This window comes from Gigantopelta aegis, chromosome 4 (genome assembly GCF_016097555.1).
Source record: "Gigantopelta aegis isolate Gae_Host chromosome 4, Gae_host_genome, whole genome shotgun sequence".
Lineage (NCBI taxonomy): Eukaryota > Metazoa > Mollusca > Gastropoda > Neomphalida > Peltospiridae > Gigantopelta > Gigantopelta aegis.
In genome coordinates this window covers 17,891,335-17,911,874 of record NC_054702.1, presented here as the reverse complement: position 1 = coordinate 17,911,874, position 20,540 = coordinate 17,891,335, and the positions used below count along the sequence as shown (strand labels likewise).

At 32.2% G+C, this 20,540-nt stretch overlaps 1 protein-coding gene across 4 annotated transcripts in view; it reads left to right on the top strand.

The window, feature by feature from the left end:
* The window catches only part of LOC121369619 (tubby-related protein 3-like), a 92,321-nt gene that overhangs the window by 11,008 nt on the left and 60,773 nt on the right, over positions 1-20,540 (top strand). For 3 of the 4 annotated variants that reach the window (XM_041494643.1, XM_041494644.1, XM_041494641.1), the window contains exons 3-4: positions 3,265-3,293; positions 3,815-3,911. The gene's annotated coding sequence lies outside the window, so the exon portion shown is untranslated. The remainder of the gene's footprint in view (positions 1-3,264; positions 3,294-3,814; positions 3,912-20,540) is intronic. The other variant, XM_041494642.1, reaches the window with a different exon arrangement.

The window sequence follows — 20,540 nt, the reverse complement described above, 5'->3', positions numbered from 1 at the left end:
TAATGCACATGTGAAGTAATGTTTTCTCACATTATTGACCAAGTGTTTGTTGCTATTAGTTACTATTCTCTGAAATCTAAAGTAGTACATGGGGTGGGACGTAGCCCAGTGATAAAGCATCAGCTTGATGTGCGGACTGTCTACGATCGATCCCAGTTGGTGAGCCCATTGGGCTATTTTTTGTTTCAGCCATTGCTCCACAACTGGTGTACAAAGGCTGTGGTATGTACTATCTTGTCTGTGGGATGCTGCATATTAAAGATACATTGCTGTTAATTAGAAAGACTAGCCCATTATGTGGCAGCAGCAGATTTCCTCTCACATTATCCGTTTAATCCTTAACCAAATGTGTGATACCCTATAACCATAGATAAAATAATTGATTTCCTTTTTCTTTCTAATATACTACACAAACAACTGTCATTTATGGCTGCTTTATAATTCTGTCAAATTTAATATGTTACCTGTAGATTACTTACAGTATTAAACATATACCTGTCTTAAGAATCCACCTTTCTGTAATGTTAGTTATTATTTAACCCATATTCAACAGTATGTGAGGCATGACATATGTGTATGTAAATGTTTTGGATTTTTATTTTTTATTATTATTTTTATTTTTGTGGGGGGGGGGGGGGGTCTTCGTAAGACATGATCATGCCAGACTTTGATATTTTCTATTCAGCTCTGATGGGATCAGTTTAAGAACAAGATAACTCATTAGATTGATTAAACTGAAAGTGATGTTCTTGAATGTATATTACTGCTTACGTTGTATATAACACGTATTGATTTTGTTACACTGGCCAGTTGTGGTGCTCTCTGCCACTATTGTCCCCACTCACTGTCGGGTAAAAAAAAACTTTGATTGTTGTGATGGTTACAAGGCAAGTCGTGTGTTGGTATTAGAGAAACTCCATTGATTACTTGTACCATTATTTCTATGGCCACTATTATGTTTCTTGTTTATTCTACAGCATATTATTGGGATTTTCCCACTGTAGCTATTGTCAGAGTCATGAATCGCTTCTACTTATAAGGATAACATTGTTTGAGCTGTTTGTTGTTTAAACATTATTATTACTATTGGCTTGTCTAGAAATTGTGGGGAGAAGGGATATTAATCTTCAAATATTGGCTATTAATAATGACATTCTGGAAAGATTGGAGTATTAAAATATTTTCTTGGCCACTTTTTCAAGGTTTAAATTAGCAAATAATAAAATGTTGCAGTTAAACATTTATGCAAAAACAAATTTTAGCTCATTGGTTATTGCATTTGGTTTATGTATGATATATTACAAAATTAGTCTTCCTTTGAGTTTCTTATTATTCAACAAGTTGTATATCAAAGATAATGGTATGTGCTGTACTTTCTGACATGGATTAGTTACATGTAGGCAAACCCTAAAAATCGTTGAATGAAGTCAAAATAAAATTAACATATCTACAAACCCAAATGGACTATCAACATTTAAATTATAATATACTTGTTAGTTATTTTTAGTTGTCTGGGGCAAGGGGGCAAGCTTTAGTTTCTACCTCCTAGTTGATCAGCTGGCCCCAGCCTTTTCTTCCAGAATATCTTACATGTATATCCACCTATGAATGCTGTTCCTCACCATGATGCTGGGGTGAAAACATTCCCGTGGTGGTGTTTCCCAGATGATGGTGAATACAGGAAGCTGTGATTATTTTGCTTCTAGTAACTGTTAAATGTGTGAAAAACTAGTGTTTGTGAGCTGGGTTTTGAGCTTTGACCATATGTGACACTACTGTAATATTGGCGTGGCGTGACGTAGATCACTTGCTGACGCAATTCTTTGAAAAATCAAGTGTAGTAGGATTTCACATCTGCTTACTTCTGCGTTGCAGTTTGTTTGCAGTTGGTTTGTAATAAATAAAATACTAAACTAGCTTGCCTATCATACCATTTTTATGAAACGTGTGGGCGTGTGTATTATGTACAGTCTAGATATTTTTGTTTTATGTTTTCTGATTATTTATGTTTATGTGTGTCACTGGTTCTTTTCTTGATGTATCTTTGATAAGCCTACATGGTTCATGCAGTGTGTTCAGTTAATTCATTATAAAGTAATATGTTTTGTTTCAAGATAAATATATAGGGCCAAATTTACAAAACCTCTTTATATTTTACATGCATGTAACTACATACATTTACAATGCTTAAACACCTGCCTTTAAGAAAAACAGGTTTTGTAAATTCGGCCTGTAGAGATCAACTGGTTACTGTCTTGAGATGCCGGCATTATCTTGAAAATTTTAGAATGGTAAAGGTTGTGAGACTTTGCCGAGTGGTATTCTCCATTCAACATGAGCAGAATAAAGCCGATATTTTAAGACAACATCCAGTTATTTTATTTATCCTGCAATCCACATAAAATGATAAATTAATGAAATTAACCACTTTATTTACCATTTACCATTATCCAGAGTAGTATGTCCACACATGTTGAATGTCTCGTTGCCTGCAATATCCATACACCAAAACAAAATGGTTCATAAATAGCAACAATTGATTTCTTATTTTTTTAAATCAAAATAATTAACTGAAAGAATAAGTAATTTTGAATAATATAAAAAAAAACATTTGCTGATCATAACTAGTGTAAAAGTAGTTCCATCTCAAAAAGTTTTATTTTTGGTTAATGACAGAAAATATAGAAGTGTATTTAGCCATCACATCTTGACAACACATAGAGATTGCAGGTTAAAATGAAAATAGTTTGTGATATTTGTCTTTACCACTGTTCCATACACTATGTACTCTCATTCATTCATTCATTCATTCATTCATTCATTCATTTTCTTTTTTGCTGGTATACATTTATTCAGTCATTCATTCATTAGCTTTGTTTGACCTGCAATAGCACTTTTTCTTTTTTGCTGGTATACATTTATTCAGTCATTCATTCATTCGGGCTGAGGTGGCGGGACGTAGCCAAGTGGTAAAGCGCTCACTCGATGTGTGGTCGGTCTGGGATCGATCCCCGCTGGTGGACCCATTGGGCTGTTGCTCGTTCCGGCCAGTGCACCACGACTAGCATATCAAAGGTCGTGGTATGTACTACCCTGTCTGTGGAATGGTGCATATAAAAGATCCCTTGCTGCTAATCAAAAAGAGTAGCGGGTTTCCTCTCTCAATATCTGTGTGGTCCTTAATCATATGTCCGACACCATGTAACCATAAATAAAATGTTTTGAGTGCATTGTTAAATAAAACATTTCTTTTTTTCATTTGAGCTGTGTGGCATCCCCGATTTTAATCAAGGGTAAGGATATTTGAAATCTATAAAATAAAAAAATTAGGCTCATTGGGCTTTTTGCTCCAAAAAAACACATGTGCAGACTATGATTCAAAGATGTTTTGGGGGTTTTGGTTTTTTCTCATACCCTGATGAGCCTAAAAGAAATAATTCATTAGAATTAAATTTGAAACAAGTTCATATTTTATTAGAATTAAATTTGAAACAAGTTCATATTTTATTAGAATTAAATTTGAAACAAGTTCATATTTTATTTTTAGGTGGGTTTTTCTTCTTATTGAACATGATACAAATATAAAAATAAAATAACATCACCAGATGTTGTGATGTTGAAACCTGTGTTGCCTTAAACTGTAATGATTATAACAGAAATTTAATGTTTGAACTATTTTTCAGGTTTATCAATTTGTTGTGGTATTCCTTGATGATAAAACTAATTCTTTTTTTTTCTTTTCTTTTTTTTAACTTTATTTTATTTATTAATTTATTTTATTTATTTATTTATTTATTTATTTATTTATTTTCAGACTTTCGACACTGTGCTGATAAAAGACTTCTGATCTGACTGCTCATTGATTCAGCTGTTAGCAACCAAATGATCTGAAACCTTTTGTTGACAGAAAAGTAAGTGCTAACTATCTCTATAGTAACCACTTAATGATAAATACATGTACATGGACTTAAAGTAATTCAGTGTGTATGTATGTGTTAATTACAGTGTGTGTCTGTCTGTCTCTCTCTTTCTCTCTCTCTCTCTCTCTCTCTCTCTCTCTCTCTCTCTCTCTCTCTCTCTCTCTCTCTCTTTCCCCCCCCCCCCCCCCCATTGCTTTGTCTTATAGAATAGAAAATTAAAAACAAGTGCCCTAAAGTAAACTGAAATCTTAGGTCACCATTATAATCTTGCATATGCAACGTTGTACTTGAAACATTTTATCAACATTTTATTTTTAGTAGTTTAATTTCTTTTTTATATGTCTGTTTATAATGGGTCGTATTATGGTACATGGCTTTGTCCGTCCATCCGTCTGTTAACTTTTTCTTGTCCAGACCATATCTTGCATACAGGACCATCAAACTTCACATGTAGGAACAACTTCGGATGGCAGTGTGTCGTGCACTATTACTAGGTCATTGTGACCTACTTTTCACAGTCTACTGCACATAACATATCTTGTCAGGATCATATCTTGCATACAGATGCATACAGGACCATCAAACCTCACATGTAGGAACAACTTGGGATGGTGGTGTGTCACATACAATTACTAGATCTCTGTGATACAAATCAAATAATTTGTCTATATATCATAAAAAAATCTTGTTAAAGCGAATTGAACCATAACCGTAAAATAATCATTAATATCTATGGTTTTTCGTCAAACTCCTGATGGGCCTATCATGAACCTCACCAGCACTCTTCTCTTTTTTTCTTTTCTTTTTTTAATAGCACATTTTAAAAAATATGTGTCGTACACTTGAAGCTTATGCTACTATTATTATAATAATCCACTTTTTATTTTAATGATTAACACTTTTTCTTTAAAAATAGGATGATTTTTTTTAATTGGAAGGCTTTGTCAATATTATAATCTTAGACCTGTATTGTAAGACTTGACACAATAATATTTTATTTTTATTATTAACCTTTTTCTCTCTATTGGAGTTAGGCCTGTGGTAAAGTGCTTGCCTAATGCACGGTTGGTGGGGCCCATTGAGCTATTTCTCATTCCAGCCAATGTACCACGACTGGTGTATCAAAGGCTGTGTGGTATGTGCTATCCTGTTTGTGGTATGGTACATTTAAAAGATCCCTTGCTACTAATGGAAATATGTAGCGGGTTTCTTCTCGAAGACCATACGTCAAATGTTTGACATCCAATAGTCATTGATTAATAAATCCATGTGCTCTAATGGTATCATTAAACAAAACAAACTTTACTTTACTATTGAAGATGGTGGAGGGGATGTAGCTTCATTTGCACACCGTGTGAAGAAACGTATTTGTCAAACTAATCAATTTAAGTTGTAAAATCATTTTTATCATCGTTCTGTCTCTCAAAGTAATTTAAATTATTTCAGCATTGTTATTCAGGTCATTACGTCTCACTGATATAGATGTAGCAAAGATAATGTTATTTCTGACTTCTGTGAAGAAGTATAGATTATCCGTTTGCATTCCTAATGAAGACTAGCTGTTACTGTTTCCAGTCATTGTGCATTTAGAAATGTGAATTTGTCACGGTTCATTAGAACTAGCCTTGAACAACATTAATCGTCTTTGTTCTGTAACTTCACTGAGTTTTCATGGATGACTGTGACAGTTGAAAATCCTGCCCATACAAATACTGGTGTCAGATACAAGTTGAGGTGTTGACCTTCAAAAACAATACAGGCTCAAGCTTGTTACACATAAAAAGATCACAACATTTTAGTATGGCACCATTTTTTTTATAGTTAAGGAGATTGGCAACTGAAAAAGAAAAGTAAGTTTGCTTACTATATTGAGCTGCATTATGTAACTAATGGTACTTTTTATTTTCATTTCAACGTATTTTCATGCTTATATCCAATTACGGTTGAAGCATGCTGTCCTGGGCACACACCGTAGCCATCTGGGCTGTTTGCAGGACAGTGGGTTAGTTGTTAATTGTTAGTGGTTAGTGTGAGAGATGAGGGTGTAGTGGTCTTACACCTACCCATTAAGTCATTAAAACTAGCTCTGGGTGGGAGCTGCGAACCCTGTACCTACCAGCCTTATTTCTGATGGCTTAGCCACGACACCACCGAGGCTGGTACCAGTACTTAAGTTTGGACTTGCCAGTTACAAGTTCACAGTAAACACATAAAAAAAAAAAAAAATTTTCTTTCCTAGTACTTAACGTTATTTGTTTTCTGAACGCTGGGCAGCTTTCAATATAAAGTTGCTATTGAAATGTTTTTGTTTGATGACTGTGAATGAATACATTAATTATGGAGTGTCACCCTAGTACGTTTGCTTAAATGTCAATAAACTTAGTGCCGAGATCTTGATTAATTTACATCTAATTTGCAGAGTTGTTAAATTCTTAAAGTATGTGATCTGAAATGTACTGGAAAAATAAGGAATTATATGATAAATAGAGGTTATTACCAGAGTGTTTTTCAGTATCGTCAATATCATATATTACGAATAAAAATTGTATTATGCGAGCATAATACATAATTTTTTCCCAATATGTGATATTGACGATACTGAAACACATGAAGGTAATAATCTCTTTGTCATATAATCTCAAGCTTAATACTACGTATCTTTGTAAAATGTATACGCAACTTTACTTCCAGTCCATCATTACTAGATATTCAAATGACGTAAGAATATGTGGTGCAGTGTTTTTTTAAATGTAAATGACGTCAAACTCCAATGACGTCATTTTGGTTCAACTAGTGCTTTACGTTTTTTGTTTACTAAACGCTGGACAGCTTTCAGTATACAATTGCTGTTGAAATGTTCTTATTTGACTATGAATGCACACATCTATTGTGGAGTGTCATCGTAGAACATTTGCTTGAAGTTAAAGGTCAATAAACCTAGCGCCATGACCTCAATTAATTTACATCTAATTTGCAAAGTTATCAAATTCTGAAAGTATGTGATCTGATAAATATCACATACATGTACTTTGATTACACTGGATATGCTAGCTACAAGGCTAAAATGGTAACTCGAACAAATTTAATTACATTTAATTATAGCATTTCTTTTCTAGTTCAGGTTTTGGCATTGATTTGTAACTGTATTTGACTTTTAATAAAGACTCTTTTATTTATAATGATGAAATGGAATAACTTTTACATTTAATTACAGGGCTTCTAGAATTTTCATAAAATCCACTACCCATGGGATCAGTGATTTAATTATTTTTTTAGCCACGATTAAAAATTAACTGGCTCTACTTTACTTAAAGTTAATACAATTTTACTAAATACTAGTAATAATCAAATATGTTACCTAAAGAGGGGGTTGGATGTGGGCAGGATATTCATATCTACAAAATAAACAACTGCAACATTTAACCCAAAAAATTCACTTGGCGTTGGTTATGTCAATAGTAGTTATTTACTAGCCAAACATTGAATATTACAAGCCATGGGAGTGGGGCTACCATAATATAGAAGCCCTGTTAATTATAACATTTGCTATGTATTAATATGTTCATTTAAGAATTGACCGCAATTATTTTTTTGTTCATAATGCAAGTATGAACCGAAAAAACTGATGTATGACGCCGCGTAGGTTCATACTTGAATGAACCAAAAAATAATTGTGGTCAATTCTTAAATGAACATATTAATACATAGCAAATGTTATAATTAACAGGTCGTCTATATTTATGGTTTGTAAAAGTATGTAAATATAAAAGTGTGCTGCCCCCCCCCCCCCCCCCCACACACACACACACACACACACACACTTTTTGGCACCTTCCTACGCTCGTGTATTATTACAGGTAAGTTAGGAGGGTAGTTATAAAACGAGCTCATGGAGTAGGGTATGATCAAGAGTTACGCACTTTAAAAACAAAAACAATTCTTCATAAAATAAAACAGCCAGTCTGGACATTTTGTTTCTTAAAAATATGATTTTCTATTATACATACATCTATTTATTACCAAAAGAGATTAAAGATACATGCCTATAGGCCTGAGGCATTGGAACAATATCTGGAGGGGTAGCACAGTCTCTGGTGGGACTAGAGTTTTATCTTTATATAAAGCAGAAAAGATAAAGATAACCAAAATAAGAACAGAAAACCTAATTTATAATGTTGGTAAAATTAATGCCAGTGACAGGAAAAGAAGGAAGTGGTTAGGAGACAATTGTTAAATAACTTGAGGGGTGAGTCTTGTCATCAATACAAAACATAATGGGGCCAGGGTTACAAAAAATAAGAGTCGGATCTTACGTTATGTAATTGTTGAAGTCTCCATAATTGGACTCCTTTTGTCAATTAATTTTTTTTTGATGTCTTATAGTTTTAAAAAATTGTAATAAAAACAAAAGGGCATTGGGTCCTTACATTTCACACTTTTGGTGCAAAAATATATGTATAGTGTATATATTAGTCCGGTGAATCTTTTGGGGAACATATATATCGGATCAAAATTCACTTGCTTCTTTCAAATTACAGAGAAACATACAATTCATTATCTGATGCGTACAATAAGTAAAATTGCCTCTTTTGTGATATATACCACTCGTAGTGCACTGACTTCAAGAGCCCACCGACGAGGATCGACCCTAGACTGATTGCACATCATATGAGCGCTTTACCACTGGGCTACAGCCAGCCCTAGACATCAGTAGCATTTCATTATTAGATTACAAGACGTAAACTGAATAATAAGTACATTTTAGCAAATACTATATTATCATAAAGAACGAGATTAAAAAAAAATCTTTTGTCTGAAATGCCAATATGTTACTGGCGAATATATATTTAGATTGGCTAAAGAAATTGAAGATTGGCGAATTTTTTGGCGAACAAAAATAGCAACCCAGGGCTAGCCCATAAACGTTCATTCACTATTATTTGAATCAGGTGATTTTTTTTAATTTTGATAAGCGACACCATTTCCTCTAGCTGCTGTGCATTTTTATGGATCATTTAGTTAAATTGGAAGGAATTGTCCTATTCGTGTTTAGTTTATATTTTATGAAAGTGAATGAAGGGAACGTGTCTAACATTTATGCTGTCAGTGAAACCATTTAATTTTCACCAACAGCTGTAGAACATCGCTTACAAGTAAGTTACAGGCGTGATGTTTCCTACATGATTTCTTTGGCCACCGACGGAGTGTCATATTATGATGATTAGAGAAGGGTTTTTTGTTTTGTTTTAAATCAATGCGTATAGATCTACATGTCTACTCTGCTATAGCATTTTCCATTAATTTATCGTATACATCTTTTTTATTGCTTTTGTAGCTTTCACGTGTGGGGTTTTTTTCTCCAAAATATCTAAATATGGTTGCCTGAATAATCTGGCTTGTTGCACAAAAGTAATGCGAGTCAGTGGGGGGAGGGGTAGTAGGCATGGCTTAAATTTTTTCAGTTCATCGAGATATGAACGAAAAAAAGTATGCACCTCTGGACCAGATTGCCGTAAAGTGTATAGATGCAAAGAAAATTTAATTATATATAATTATTCTTAAAATGATTCATTCTGAACAAAGTGTAATTACAGTAATTTAACTTTCATCGGTTGTTTTAAAAATATTTTCTTCACTGCCTTAATTGAAGGTATAGCTAGGTTTATAAATGGTCATCTAAATCATGCAAAGTGTTCTCTATTTTTTTTTTTTTTTTTTTTTTTTTTTTCAAAGGTCATTTTCCAAGCTTGGAAAGACAAAATTTTAAGTTGGGTCATGAAAATTTAATATTGTGTGTAAAAACAAAATATTTTCTCATTTAAAATAATGCAAGAAAAGGAGAAATTTGCATCAAAACATTGTTATATTATGTTGATGATTTCAGAAAAATCTTTCAAATCTTTAGAAAGATAATAGAAAATGCTTTTAAAAGTCAAGGACAGTCGTGGAATTTGGTTGATAACAAAGTGTGTGCACCATATACAGCTGAACATATACTAAACTATACTAAACTTGGTTTGCTTTGACATTTATGTATGGATTTATTGTGTGTATGCAAAGTTATAAATCTTAAAAGTGAAGTCAAGGACATAAAAGCATTGACGCCAACTATGTTACTATTGATTTTTGTGACATGCTAGGTGCCTGAAACAAATACCTATAAAGACTGAGTCTCCTATTTTACTTCAAAGAAAATAATTGAGATCTCTCTCTCTCTCTCTCTCTCTCTCTCTCTCTCTCTCTCTCTCTCTCTCTCTCTCTCTCTCTCTCTCTTAATCTCTCTCTAAAAACAATTGATAAAAATAACTTATCTTGTCTTAGAGCATAATTATAAATAGTTATTAAAATATTTGTGGGAAACAGGAAATGACACACCTTGAATTTTGTTTTTATTAAACTTGGCAGCTGACCAATTTGCCTCTTACATAAATAATATATGTCTATTGATTATAATAGTTGCCCAATCTGTACAAAACAGTAATGTTAAAAATGTAGACATAATGTTCCAATCTGTTGAGTTCATTGAGAATTTCTGCCTTTCTTTGGGGTACTAGAAAATTAAGTGTCATTCAAGACTTGCTCTGGATAAGCAGAAAATGTCTTCAAATTATCCATTAAACTTAAACATTTTTAGAAACTTAGTTATTTTTTTCAATAAAATATCAATAATTACATCAGATTATTTTGCCAAAGTAAAATAAAATTCACCACTTATTTTCAAAATTCAGGGTTGAAAATTAACATGAAAACCATGGTCACCAGCAGGGCTAGTTGAAGACAAATCTTACTGGCCCTGTTCAAATTCAACTAGCTCTCCAATTATCACATTATAATTTAAATGCACAGCCAAAATCAAAACTAGAATATACTTTGTTGAATAATAATCATGTGCTCACCATATATTATAATCTGTTTCCTTTGAAAGGAAACCGATGAATTGCCCTGCAACTTCATAATGAATACAGTTAAAATTCATATAAAAACATGTTATTAAGTTTTAAACCCATACCAACTCAAATAACATTTCTTGAAGAAAAAAAAAAAAAAAAAAAAAAAAATTCCAGTATAAATAAAAATAATTCTTTACAAATTGGGCGAGATATAGCCCAGTGGTACAGCGCTCGCTCGATGCACAGTCAGTGTGGGATCGATCCCCGTCGGTGGGCCCATTGGGCTATTTCTCGTTCCCGCCAGTGCACCACAACTGGTATATCACAGACTGTGGTATGTACTACCCTGTCTGTGGGATGGTGCATATAAAAGATCCCTTGCTGCTAATCGAAAAGAGTAGCTCATAAAGTGGCAACAGTGGGTTTCCTCTCTCAATATATGTGGTCCTTTGCCATATAACCATAAATAAAATGTGTTTAGTGTGTCGTCAAATAAAACATTTCCTTCCCTCAATACTTTGTAGATATATCATGACCTTAACATCCTTTCTATGACTTGTTTTATTTGACGACATCACATTTTACATTATGATGTCATTTTCTGCATTTTATCGAAGGACAACATTCAGTATCTTAGTGATGTCAGCGAGTCAGAATCAAGTAAATCATGTGACGGCAGGAAGTTTGTTATAAAATGCTGTACAACAAAAGTTATATTTAAGTTTTAATATAGAAGCGAATTATACCTTCAAAACAGCCCTCGGAATAAGTTGTAGACAGCATACTGATTTGTTGGTTATGTGGTGTTTTGCAGTTGTAACCGATTCAGTTACTACTGTTTCGAAATTTCAGTTAGAAGGTTGACTAGATTGCCAATCGGAATGGATCATACTAAATGTCAGACAAATGGATCATACTAAAGGATCTTAATTTAAGTTATAATTTTCAGTCTGTAAATTTTGATGTTTAGTAGGACTTATTACATTCTGCAAGATGTTTTAAATGCAATTAAAATGGTATCAGTAAGAATAATTAGCATATTAAGAAATACAAGCAACGCAGTTAAAAACATGTTATTTCATTTGTGTTTTAATTTGTTACAATAAGCTCTGTCGCCTGACAATTTTGTAAAAACTTAATCTCGAATGAAGTATCGGAACCCATACGAGACCTGACCTATTGTTCACATCTTATTTCGAGGACAGCCAAAAAGTAACAAACAGAATTCCTGTTCTAAAGGCCATGTACGTTTTCATTGTTATTAATCAATCATTCATCAGTTTTTGCCAGTGGATGATCAGTATCAAAATTCCATCGGCTTCCAACACTAAAATGTTGAAGTAAATGTTTTCACTTTTTTTTTTATATACATGTAGTTGTGTAAAAAAATTTTATCTGTAAACTGGTTGTGGGAGTTTTTATTGTTTTATGTTCAAGATACACCAGTTTGTCATTTTTAATATTGTACAATATTTTTGTTTTTCTCTTTCTTATCTTTTTAAATGTTTATTATTAATTAAGTTCTATATTTGTCATGCTTCATGATTTTGTGTATGTGTTCCACAAAAAGAAGAGGTTTTAGTAACTAAGTGTAAGATATTATATACCATTGTGTAGATGGTAGTAAATATTAATCAGATGGCTTTGTCTATTTAAAAACTAACACATTGTTATTTAAAGTCCATTTTGCATGCAGTGAGCAGTGTTATCTAAAACTACATACTGGGTGTAAAATCTTCATTAGTTAATTTTAAAAAAATAAAATAAACATACATGTAGATGTTAATATATATAATATATATATTTTCGTTTTAATTAGTGTTTGGTGTAAACTAGTTTTTAGCTTTTTGGTGTCGGCTGTGTTTAAATACCGGAGTAGGTTTTACCTAGTATGTTGCCGTCCGACAGTAATTACATAATATCTAAAACATTAATTTTATAACTTTTATTTACAATGGTTTGCGACAAAAACAAAAGTATCCATTTCCACAGCATTTAGTATATAAAATACCAGATGCCAGTAGCCAAGATCTGACCCAACCTGTAATATTATTTCATATACAGATTCATTAATCTAGTCATATTTCATTTTACTAATTTTTATTTTTAACTCCACATTGTATGTAAGTGGCATTTGTAACATACATAATTTACAATAGAAAAAACAAATATAGAAAAAAATTAAATCCATTTAGATTTAATTAATATAAAATTATAAAAACACAGATTTAATTAATATAAAATTATAAAAGCACAGAGTGAACTGGCAGGATTCAACCTTACTGTGCTAATTTTGGCGTATTTGAATATTAAAAAGCATTGATTGCTTGCATACCTAATTAGCATGTATTTATTTAGATGTTTCCTTGGGTACTTCAGTTAATAATCTAACTAAGTGTCAGAGCCAGGTAACCGAACACTCGTTTGCTTTGTCCTACAAAGAAATTACCTGTTAATCTTCTCAATCAGTGCTAATCTGCTTTCTTGTTGGCAGAACAGTGATACATAAGTACAGGTATGTGGTAGAACTACTGTGTTTACTGACTGCCACTTTGCTTTTTCCTTGTGTGGATAGTTTTGGATATAGATGTACATGTACATTTTGGTCTACACACCAGCTTATTTACGTTTTCTTTCACGTGTGGTAAGCTATATTATAAGCAATTTAAAAAATATATTTATTGTGTTTGTATAGCATAGTGTGTATTTTTCTATGTTCTGAAAATCTCTGAATAATGTGATTTTTGTTTTAGTCTTTTATCTGATTTCAGGTGTTTCTTTTGGGGTGGTTTTTGTTTTGTTTTTAGTTTTCTTTATATAAAATAGTTTGAACAAAGACTGGATTTGGTCTGAAATGTTGAAAAATGGCCTTTATTTAAGTATGATATAGTTTTCTAAAGATAAATTTAGCTTTATTTTTAAATAGGTTACATGAAATGTCAAACATTTTGGTTCTAATACCAATGCGTTAATAGTAAATCATCATTTTATTTTAATGAGTAATAATACTAATATGTTTATCTGGAAGTAACAAAATCAGATTTAATAGTGTACTAGTATTTGATGATAAAAACCACATCATTTCCTTGTATAACACTAACAGCTAGGTAACTGGACTTGTTTATTGGGCATTTTATACTTTCTTTGAGTGTGGTTACAGCTACATGTATTTGGTATATATTCATCATTTGAAATCAAATCGGAAGAGTTAACAGAATGTTTTCATATTATTTTAAATTGCAATACATGTTCTTGGTGTGTACTTATTTACTTATATCACACATCCATTCTAAGCTGAGCTTAATGCCCTCTATTGGCAGAAATGAACAGTCGTAATAATCTTTTTTTACTATATTGAAGAGGGGTTCTTTTTGTAGTTAAGATGTGTAAAATGCAAGACATATCCGTATGTACACACGTTTTTTTTGTTAAGGTTATTTATAGTTCTTAAATGAAGCTTATTTTTAGGTGAATCTTGATAATTAAATCTTATAAGAATATTGACTTTCTCACAGTTTATGGACATAAATATTTCAGGGTTTTTTTTTAATAAAGGTTTTTTTAATGGAAAAAAGTCCATTGCGTGATGATAAAATTTCCCAAGATAATTAACATTTCTCAGATTTAATCCCATGAAAATGTCATTTCAGAAGTTAATCTATCTCTTGCCATCACAATGCATAAATTGAAAAGCAACTGTTAATTCGAATTACAATTTGTCAGGCTTTTTGCCAAAGTTATGAATTTGAAATCTTTTGAAAGTGGACAACGCAATTCATACTTTGATAAATTTTAAACGGCAGGTCTATTACTATCATATGTCTAAAAATTATTTTGAAATATGTCCATTAATTTGCAAAATTTTAAGATACATAATTTTACTCTCTGTGCGCAAAGTATGTTATACAGAGATGAAAAATGGTCTTAAATACTAAACAAAATATTTTTTGGTTCTTTGATGAAGAGCTTACAGTAACCTTTTTTACAAATAATGAATTTTATCCTGAGTCATTTTAATCCATGTTGTTTTCCTAGATTTTGGATTATCTGCATTTTCCTTTTGAGCCTCAACTAAAGACTTGAGTAAAGAAATTAATATAATTAATATCCATTCTGATTTAATTTGCATAATTAATATTCATTTTCTAACTGGTATCTGAGAGAAAAAATTCATATCTAATTACATGTAATATTAATTCTAGTTATTTAACACAATTAATATTTGTTTTCTAACTAGTATACAGTACACGAATGTACATGTAGTAAGAAACAGAAGTATGTGCCATCCATTTTCTTGTACTACGGATGAAGGCGTGTAATGGCCTAATTGTATAGTTTTGTTTTGTCTCCATGTTACGTTTATTGATTCTTGTGCTGAAATGTCAAGTGAGTGCCTTCTGTTGCAAACACTCTTGGAAAACTGCAATTAAATTAGGTCATTTAAAACTGTTAGTAGTTAGTAAATAGTTTTATATAGGATCTCTATCTGTATGTTGAGATGAAGTGTTCATCGAGACATCATTTCAAGTAAAGTGAAGATGACAACTCAAGAATTGATCACAAGTAGTCGGTAGGATGTAACTTTTTCTCTTCTGTTTTTTTTAAATACAAGGCTTGAAATTAGCCAGTGTTTTGCCAACCATAATCCCCATAAATGTCTGAGTGCAGCAGTAAACCAGAAAAAAACAAAAACTGAGCTGTCTTCTCCATTTAAAATCAATACCCGTTCTCCTTTAATACAATTGCTGTGGGTTTGCATATTCAGGTTTAGGGTGAAAATTTAAACGAATTTACCTTCTTATTTAGTATGGGATGAGGTGTGAGTGTGTGTGGTCATATGGTATAAGAAGATCAAGATAAAAAAAAAAAAAAACCCAACAATATAATTGGGTATAATATATAGAGGCTATTTCATGGCTTTTTTCGAATACGATTTTTATGTCAACTCGTGATGTGTGAAAACCATATTTTCACGAATTGCGAAGCAATGAGTGAAAATATGGTTTTCACACATCACGAGTTGACATAAAAATCGTATTCGGAAAAAACACCATGAAATGGTCTATTTATTATATACATATTTCCTCATTTTTGACAATATCTTTCGCTTTTTGGTAATATCTTTCGCTTATCCTATCGAAAACACGTAACGTCATGATATATTTCTTCCTATGGAACTTTGCCAGAAAATTTACTTGACCATAGACTTTTAAAAAGAAATTTGAATAAAATATATCTTTATTAACATTTATTTAACAATACTGCGGTGCAAACATACCTGACAAAGCGATCCTCCAAAAACTCCCACAAAAACAAAACGAGCTGAACGCCGTTAAAATTCTTACACTTACACTCGATGACACTACATTGTGTCATAATTATGTAGCTTCGTATTCAATTCGTTTTAGATATTTTATCGTAATTGCACTTCGCATCCCTTTTATATAGGTACAGTTTTTTTAATTAATTTTTTTATTTTTCAAATACGATCAGATGCATTGGTAATCATCAAATTTAAATACGAAGAAACGAGACAAAGGGAGATAATTTAATCATGCACTTTTACAAAAAAGTAAATACGATTTCTATATTTTCACTGTAGCTAAAATACAGTGAAAATATGACTTTTCACCAGATATGACTTTAATGGTTTCCATAGATTTATATATTTCATTGCTATGTATATAATAAATGTATATATTAAGTGTTAAAGGATTTGCATACCCAGCACTGTTTCCTTTGGGCTGAGTTTGTTTGGGGGGTTTTTTGTTGTTGTTTTTGGGGGGGAGGGTCTTCTTTTTTTTTCTTCTTTGTTTTTTTTAATTTCCATGTGCATGTATATTAAATATATTTTGAAACATGAAAGTCTCTTGGGTATCTTACTAGTTTATTTCTTTTGAATAAATTATCAACAAGTTTCATATGCAGAAGAATCTTTGCCATCAAAAGTTGTCATGCTTGAAACTACACAAAAGGTATATGGAACCTGGGGTTTTTTTTGTCATATTTTTTCTATTACATAGTATATCATCCAATAATAAATATATAGTTCTACTTAGCCAATGTATTTAAAAGTTTGATAAAGGAATATGGCTAAAATGTCAAAAAGAAAAGAGGTTATCTATCTCAGGGGTGCAGAAATGGAAAATATGTAACTAGCCTGCCAGACCAGAACCAACTAAATTTTACTAGCCCGCCCGGATTTTTACTAGTCTGCCAGTCTATATAGACCGTGGGCCCACTATAACCCCCCCCCCCCCCCCCCCCCCTAGGGATTTTTCAAGAGGAGTATATCTTTGAAGCCTATCCATAGACATATTCAAATCAGCTTGTCTGCAAGCAATCTGTTGGTGGGTGTGCCTGTAGGGCACGTTTGAGTGTAGGCACCCTATTTATTTTTAACAGGGTAAATTTCTGATCACGGTGAATGTTCCACATAATTTTCAAAAATATTTGAAAAATAATTCTGGACTATATCTCTGCTTTTACTTTAAAGCTAGGTTACTGGTGAATGTATTCCACCAAAAAATAATACATTTTTGGCATCTGACTAAGCATAGTGAGTCAATGAATTTGAAATGTCCTGAGTATTACAAACATAGTATATGAAAAAACTGCATGGCAATATTCAAATTAACATCCAGACATATTTTGAACAGGTTTAAGACCAAATTATGAATGCTATTCATGCTAAATTACATGTTCATAACAACAAACCACAAAGCAATGCAATATATGTGGTATGGATATAGTACCGGGGGTTACACAGTTCCCAATATACGTAATTCTCTATGTACATGTGTATATATATACACATGCTGTACCTAATACATTCTGATCCTTTTATTATTGTATTGTATTTAATATCTGAAGGCAGCATTACTTAAATATGGTGCAGTACATGCTGTATAAACCATTTACATAGATATTTTGAATATTTTTATATTACACACAAGTCTTACAAACATAAAACGTGAATTTACATGTACATGTACCATTCTAGGCAAGTCTGCATTACATATACAATTTATCTGTCTCACAACAGTTCATCTTACAATAGCTAGGTTTTTTGTTGCTTTTTGTAATATTTTAGAATTGCAGTTCTATTTATATTATGCTTAACTTATGTTTTGGTGTATATATTTGATATCTACATATAATATTGTCATCAGGCAAATATCTAGCACTATAAAAATCTAACTTTCATTCCCAATTCTCAATCATTTTATGTGACCCAAATATGATATATGTGAAGTTTACAATTTTCAATTTCTACATCCTTCCTTTTATTCTATTAAGTAGATGTTAATAACAATTACAAAACAATATAATATGAGGTATGAATAATTATATACTTCTCAAAATAAGTTACTAGTAAGCAATGCCAGAAATGTATTAATTTCTATGTATACACATACTTAGGATTGCCTGAAGCTTTTATTATTAAAAAAACAAATTGACCTGGCTTTTTTCTATAACATATTGAGGCTTCATTATTCAAATATAGTAAGTATATGGAGTTTATATACTATGTTCACAAATTTATGAAGATGTCCCTCTGTTCTTAGTACCAACCAATTATAAGTACCTTTCCTCGGCATGTGTGTTAAAACATTTACAATTCATCTATCTCACAGAAGCTTGTACTATTTTTAAAAACATATTTGTATTTAAATTGTGCTTAATTTATGCTTAGGTTTATATAATTGACATCAGATATAGTCATCAGGCATATCTAGTACTTGACTTTCTTTCCTATTTCAGTCTTATCATCTGACTCGAATATAATGTCTATTATGTTCACAATATCTGTAATTTCTTATTTTGTCCTCTGGGCCTTTGCTCTTGTTCCTCCCTCAGTATGTCAACAGCTCTTGTTATCAGATCACAAACCATCCAATTCAGCTTCAGTATTTCTTTGGACATTTCTCAGCCATTTCTATGTGGTTGAGGAATACCCTGGACTTTGTGATATGACTAATACCATATGAGACCATGGCAATTTGCTCTCTTCCAATTTGCTCTATTGGTACAGCATATTTTCAGGGAATATCTACTGGATGGAAGGTTTGCAACTAATCCACAGTAGCATATTAGCAGCATTCATGGTTTGGCACTAAATTTCTCATGTGAAAGGGGTTCTTCCAAGCCACACTTGATCTAAGGAATCCCTACAAAGGTCTTAAGAGACTAGAAGACCATTTAAATGAAAAAAAGAAAACTCTGCCCTCAGCTTCTTGGGAAGAGGGTTCTATTTGTGAGACAAAGTACATGTTTCAAACACAAACCATGTCTGAGGGTGTTGTAAAGTGCACAAGAAGATGCAGAAACAAAGATTATACTTCAATGTCTGTACATTGCTGCCAGTTCACCATCCCAGATACGGACATTTGTATACACTCAATTTGGCAACAAGAGGCATCTTATAGATGTGCACAGCATCATTAAGGATGTAGGGAGGACACCAACTAGCAATTCCAGCTGTGCTTGCCATTACTGGCTATGATACCAACAGTGCTTTTATGCAGAATGGAAAACTGGATGTTTTGAACATTCTCAAGCAACACCAAGACTTCCTTGAAATGTTGTTAGCTCATGGAAGTTCAGCAAAAATTGATGTTCATATATTTAAGAAGCAGATCATTTCATATACCTTCTCTATGGGAGTGCAGGTGCGAATAACATACAAACATATCATGACTTGAGAAATATCTGGAAATGTTTGTTGCCAAACCAAGGATAATAATATTGAACTACAGTAGAGTATAAATCAGGCTTCCCCACTCTACATGTATGTATTCACTGAGAATGCTCTGAGAATGCACATAAAGAGAACAAATTGCCAAGTTGTCATTTGGTATCAGTCATGCCAGGCTTACCAGGCTATTCCCCAACCAAATTGTCAAATGGCTGAGAAATTTTAGAAGGCACACAGAGATGAAATAGTGATATGATACCATGAGAACTGATGAACATACTGATGGGGGAACCAAAGCAGAACCTGGAGAAGGAGAATACCAGAAATTGTGAACATGACAGACATACTTTAATTGCATGAAAATGCAAAGGAATATGAAAGGAAGTCAAAACTTTCCTAGACAATATTTGATGTAGAAACTAATTATATACACTTGAGCATTAGTTAAGCACAATGTAAATATAAAGGCAAATCTAAAAATATTACAAACACAGACTAGTATAAGATGAACTTCTGTGAGATAGATGACTTGTACATGTAATGCAAAAGAAATTATGGTAGGTACACAAAACTGATGCTTTAAATTTTTAACACTGGTGTTTAGTAAAGAGGGACATATTCATAATATTGATGCACATACATGTATACTCAACTAAATTAATTAAGGGCTAGTAAACTTTCTTATATTATAATATAATTCTTTGTTACTGTCATATTATTTTAGCATGTTTTGGTCATATATACGGCCTCTATACATTGTTTCAGTAAACTGTTACTGGTTATACACGCAAAAAACCCTGGAATTTCACATACTTATGAAAAATATTGAAATGAGCATTAGGCAAGTATTTGTTACACATTTGTTCAGAATGTTTTTTGTCATTGTGTTCCCTCAAAATTGTTATTTAAGTCATTAAGTTTAAGAACATGCCACAATGCTGACAACTTTCAACGGAAGAAGTTGTATTTTCCCCCATATTTAAAGGAAAATGCTAAAATATCTATTGGACCTTAATTAATTTTGTTGAGTAT